Raw genomic sequence first — 5929 nt, forward strand, 5'->3', positions numbered from 1 at the left:
TGTAGGTGCCATTACAGTACAGATATGCAGATTGACTAGTGTAGTCGGTCAGAGTTCGAAGAAAACTTAATTTTTCTGCACATGTTTGCCTCAAAGTTATCAGAGAAAATGTTGTGACAACTATTAGTATCACTTTCACGTCATTTTTATCAGTTTTTATCTGAAAAATGCCAAGAAATATTGAGTAGCGATCGTACTAGTGGGGGCACGGGGAAACACGCGAGGCGCCCCGTGTACGTCGGTGTGCAGTACCCGGTACTGGTATAAAGGAATAACTAAAGTGGATTCTTCAATACAATAAACTTGCAGTTTACGGTAAATTATAGCTAACTTTTCGTAAAATGGTTTTTGCAAATCCTCAAGGAATTGGTCAAAGTTTTTATTTTGGAACAAGAGCGGTCGACTGTCGTCCGACGGAGCTGTCAATCACCGTACGGATGGTAAATGTTACGTCAAAACCTGCATAGAAAGTAAAGATTTCTCACAAATTTTCCTCAAAATTGTCGGAAAAGGTCACTGGAAATTACTAGTAGTAACACTTTTAAGTCGGTTGAATTCGTTTTTGGTAAGAAAATGTTGAAAAATGTTGAGTAGCGAACTCGCGTGCTTGTGGGCGCGGGGAAATAGGTGTTGGGGCCCGTGTACATGCGTAGTCAATACCCGGTTCGGGGTCAGGGGACTAGGTACAGTAGATTCTTGAATACGATTTAGTTGCATTTATAATTCAATTCTGGATAAATTTTAAACTTTTTTTGTAAAATGATGCTTGCAAATCCTCGAGGAATCGGTCAAAGTTTTCATTTTGGACCGTCCGACTGAGCTGTCAATCATCGTACGGGTGGTAAATGTTACGTCAGAACCTGCGAAGAAAGTAAAGATTTCTCACAAATTTTCCTCAAAATTGTCGGGAAAATGTTACTGGAAATTAGTAGTACCATCTTTAGGTCGGGTTTGTTCATTTTTATCTGGAAAATGTTGAGAAATGTCGAGTAGCGGTCTCATAGGTGTTCGGCCCCGGGTACGTCTGTAGGCATTACCCGGTTCGGGTTAAATTTTACGTCAAACGTTGCTTGGAAAGTGATGTTTTTCCACAAATTTACCTCAGAATTGTCAAGAAAAAGGTACTGGAACAAAGTGGTGTCTCTTTTTATCTTATTCGTCCTAAAAATTCTGTGCAAACTCGTGTTAACTTTCAAAAGTTTGCTTCCACTCCCGGACGCCTTCTGTCGTCTGATACCAGTGGTCTGATACCGTGTCAGTTGTCGAAACATCCGCCAGCATGTATAAAATAAAACTAACGCAAACACCTTACGCTATTTTTGTGTGTATTCTGGGGGCTGGTATTTCAAATTCTTTAAAGAAAATAGCCACCATACCCTTACCGTAGCGTCCAACCTTGTGTTGTCGGTGAAATTTAGCGACCCCTCCGCCTAGATGGAGCGGAGCTACCGGCGGTCCCTTCTCGAGGAATTGCGGACTATGCCCCCTTCGCTTTAACATCCAGTGTTTTTACTTTGTCTTCACACCTCTCATATTTCGCTTAACTTGTGTTAATCTTTTAGTCTCCTATACTTAACAATCGATGCCGAAAGTTCATTGTTCTTAAGCGCACAGTTTTAATATTCTATAAATATTGACACCTGTTCCTCTGACTTGCAGCTCAGCAGTGCCACCTCGCCCACCAACAACGAACTGCAGAACAAATGGACAGAAGGCTAAAAGTCATTCTCTACTAGGTTAGCAATCTACTGCCCACCTTTTGCTGTACTTCACAAAAAGAAAGTTAGAACATGATTCGTCATTCATAAGGTTCTTCTCTTTTATGGATTTTTACAGGAATTTTGGCCCTTAAATTTGGACTTCGAATTCTAACTGTGTAGCTAATCTTATTGTTACTATGACAACATCTTTAGTTAAGTCCATGTTCCTGATATGTTTTCCTGTCGACGTCTACAACAGAACACTGAAGGAGGATGACATCGGTTCCTGTCTGCCTAGCTGTAGAAGTGGCTTTCCTAGGATCTGCTTTGCAGGTATTTGGATAATTCTTCTATCTCTTCCTTGCTTACTCTTTGAGACTGTGCATGTAGAAATACATTTCTGTATGCATATAACCAAATTCTATAGCAAAAGGATGTGACTTTCCTGTATCAGAGTATGATATGGTTGAACTTCCATGTGTGTTTGTTAGGCTTAAAAGTCATTTACTCCTCTCTCTCTCTCTCTTTCCCTCTGTCCATCCCTTTCTTTGTACAGGTCCCCCATTCAACCAATGTCACTTTTTCCTGGCTACCTGGGGAGGAGCAAGCCTCAAAAAGTAGCAAGAACAGGATTTGTACAATATCCTCTCTTTCTCTGTATTAGGGTGGGGGGTGTTTTGGGAACTTGAGCCAAACTCTACTTTGGTTTGGCTCAATAAATGAGTTAAGTGTAGGGAAAATTTTGGAATTAAAGTGCCTTGTTAGAAAGATCTTGAATAACATTGAATAAAAGTACTGGGGTTCTGGGATAGAGTTAAGAATATTGCTAAGATGTAGTAGTAAGTTGCACACACTGCCATTCCTGAGCTAAAGGAGGACGTCATCATCAGCATCGATGGACTAGAAGAGTGAAGGAGATATGTAATAACTCGTGGATGACTGTCTATTTATATATACTTTGTATGAGACAGTGAGTTGCAACAGTGTTCAGAATGTTTGCACCCGTCTTGTAAGAGAAAAGACGGAACACTGACTGAGAAATGATTTTCATTCATCCATCTTGTAGGTGATAAGATAGAATAAAAATACTTTTATTTTCAGTCATCCATCTTGTATTGGAGAAGATGGTACCTGAATATTATATTCAACATCTTTCATCTGTCTTGTAAGTGATAAGATGGACTAGTAGCTGTGGCTCACGTTAAGAACTTAGTTACTGCCAAGACTTTCTTGAAGACCCGTCTTGTAAGAGAAGAGACGGAACACTGACTGAGAAATAATTTTCTTTCATCCATCTTGTAGGTGATAAGGTGGAATGAAAATACTTTTCAGCCGTCTTGATTTTTTGCCATCCATCTTGTAATGGAGAAGATGGTACGTGAAGATTATATTTGACCTCTTTCATCCGTCTTGTAAGTGATAGACGGACTAGTAACTGTTGTTGTCATTTAAGACTGCTGAGACATTCCTGGAGACATCCCCAACAAGACGCTTCAAGCACCTTGGACGCTACCCTGACACATTCAATAAAGATTCACCACACACAAAATAAAGATCTTCAATAAAGCCTTTCTCTCTTCTTTCAATAAAGATATCCCCTCAATAAAGATGCTTCTTTAACAAAGATATTCCTTCTATAAAGTTAATGAATGAGTACACGAAAGATTAGATTGAAAAGAAATTAGCTATTCAAATTTTTGAGTTTGTTGAGTTAAAAGGCAGAACTTACACCTGTCTTGAGCTGGCTCTCTGGTATTCACGTTCACTTTGACTTAGATCAGGAAAGGTAAGTTAAAAACTAAATTAGATCAGGGGCATAGTTAGTAATTGAAGTGCGTGTGATGATACAGAGAGCAAGCATTCTAAGATCCCAAATTTTTCGGGGGGTGGGCTGATGGAAGTACAAATTATTCAAGTTTGAAACAACTTTCTCAGAAAAAAAAAAGAATAGAAGACATTTAAGTTGTGGATTTCATTCTAATCCACAAAATGTTTTGCATAATGATTAAAGGTGTAAAGCTATTTAAGTTAGTCTATAAGCTGACTGATAAAAAAAAAAAGAATACATTTGCATTTTACAAGGCACACCCCAAATTTTAGCTCAGGCCCTAGGACTTCACAGTTCCAGTGAACAGTGAATTTCTGTGGCCTGCCCTAGTCTTCGATCTGAGGGAGGAGTCACCTGTTTTGTTCTTGGAGACGACTGCAACAAAGCCAGTACCAAGATGCCAGAGGTAAGAAATGTGCGACTTTGCACTGCGCATGCGACGCTTACAGATTATAAAAAGGGGGGTCCTTTTCAATGCCTACTAGTTCAACCATGCTTTTGTGTTTTTATGTCCCATGATGGGAAGGGATACTGGGTCCTTGCAAAGGTGGGAATTTGTCTTTTGTTTTGATACACTGTACACACTCTGTAAGCTGTGGTGAGATTGAAATAAAGAGACAGTGTCTGAATACTGTGTGGTGTGAGTTACTCTGGATTTAGTTATAAGATAGAGTAAGGACTTCTTCGTGACTTCTGGAGACTTTCTGTAACTAATTTAAGCTGAAATGATTGAAATAAAGAGACAGTGTCTGGATACTGTGTCGTGTGAGTTACTTGCGATTAGTTATAAGATAGAGTAAGGACTTCTTTGTGACTTTTGGATACTTTCTGTGACAGAGTTAAGCTGAAATGATTGAAATAAAGAGACACTGAATACTGTGGTGTGAATTACTTGAATGTGCTTTAAGTTGTACTAGATAGAGTAAGGATTTCTTCACAACTTTTGAGACTTTCTGTGACAATTTTGATGGTCTCTAAATTGAAATGAATAAAATAAAGAGACAAGGTCTGAATACTGTGTCGTGTGAGTTACTTACACTTTGTTATAAGATGAAGTAAGGACTTCTTTGTGACTTTTTGAGACTTTCTGTGACTTATAAATTTAAGCAGAAATGATTGAAATAAAGAGACAGTGAATACTGTGTGGTGTGAATTACTTGCGCTTTGTTATAAGATAGAGTAAGGACTTCTTTACCACTTTTGAGACTTTGTGACAATTTTGATGGTCTCTAAGCTGAAATGATTGAAATAAAGAGACAGTGTCTAAATGCTGTGTGGTGTGAGTTACTTGTAATTAGTTGTAAGATAGAGTAACTTAAAGGACATCTTCTCGAACTTTTGAGAGTCTGACATTTTCGTGCCAATTTTGATGATGGATGAAACTTCTGTGGAGTGATGATGAAGGGATAGGTTTGTATCTTCCAGATAAGTATGTCACTGCAAATTTAAACTTTTTTCTTCAATGAAAGGTTTCTAATATTTTTAAAGTTTCATTTATTCACAGGTCTTTTATTGGAAGACATCTGTATCCTACCTTATCAGCAAGCAGGCAATGGGACAATGAATGGGACTAAGCATTAGTAAGTGACTCTTTCCTTACATCTATGACAGATTTTGAATTTTATGTACTTTTCCAGTCCTACTGAAAGTGATTGGAAATGTGTTTTCTTGTAACAGTTATTGTAACTTTCCAATACCAGCAGTTTCTTTGTAGAAAAAATTTGTTCTTAAGTACAGAGGGAGGACATATACAATGTGGCTATAGGAAGTAACAGTTTTTGAGTCGCTGCAGCTAATTTTTCACTCGTTTTTCAAATTAATTCTTTGTTACCTTCTACAGAACCTTTACCAAGACGGATGCTGAGGGCTTCAAGGCTACCATCAAAAGGGTTGCACTCAGCAACTGAAGGCTTCTGGAGGTCCACCTTAAAACTGGATATCAGGAACTACTTTAATTTGCTTTCATATGTGTAGTAACTTTGCTTGAGGTACATGTATAAAGCAAATGTAAAGATCAGATGCTCAGAAGTAAATTGTAAAGTAAGACGGTCATGTAGACTTGTTTTGTGGGCTAAGATACAGAAGACTACAGCAAGGATGTTATATATAGGGGCAGCTATTGACAGCTGAGTATAAGCATGGTGTATTTTCTTAGAACTTTCTTGAACAGAAACTAAGGTAATATCAAATTGATTCTTTTAAAAGTAATTTCTGTTGGCTGTTTTGCCTTATGTTTTCTGACACCGACTATTTCAAGTAAATGCATTCACACTTTGCTATTTTTTTGCAGGCAATGTGTTTGGGCAGAATTCACACTACCTCAAGACTAGTTGGAAGAGGATATAGACTGGAGGCATCAGAAGATAGTAAAATCTTAGGGGAACTGTGTTCTTGGCGTAGA

The 5929-nt window shown here is 38.2% G+C and overlaps 1 long non-coding RNA gene across 1 annotated transcript; it reads left to right on the forward strand.

Moving 5' to 3' along the window:
* The first annotated feature begins 1653 nt into the window (after positions 1-1653).
* On the forward strand, positions 1654-2913 carry LOC118403706. The gene is made up of 3 exons (XR_004829682.1): positions 1654-1736; positions 1960-2033; positions 2257-2913. It is a non-coding gene; the product is annotated as an uncharacterized LOC118403706 (long non-coding RNA).
* Positions 2914-5929: the final 3016 nt, after the last annotated feature.

This window comes from Branchiostoma floridae, chromosome 16 (assembly GCF_000003815.2).
Source record: "Branchiostoma floridae strain S238N-H82 chromosome 16, Bfl_VNyyK, whole genome shotgun sequence".
NCBI lineage: Eukaryota > Metazoa > Chordata > Leptocardii > Amphioxiformes > Branchiostomatidae > Branchiostoma > Branchiostoma floridae.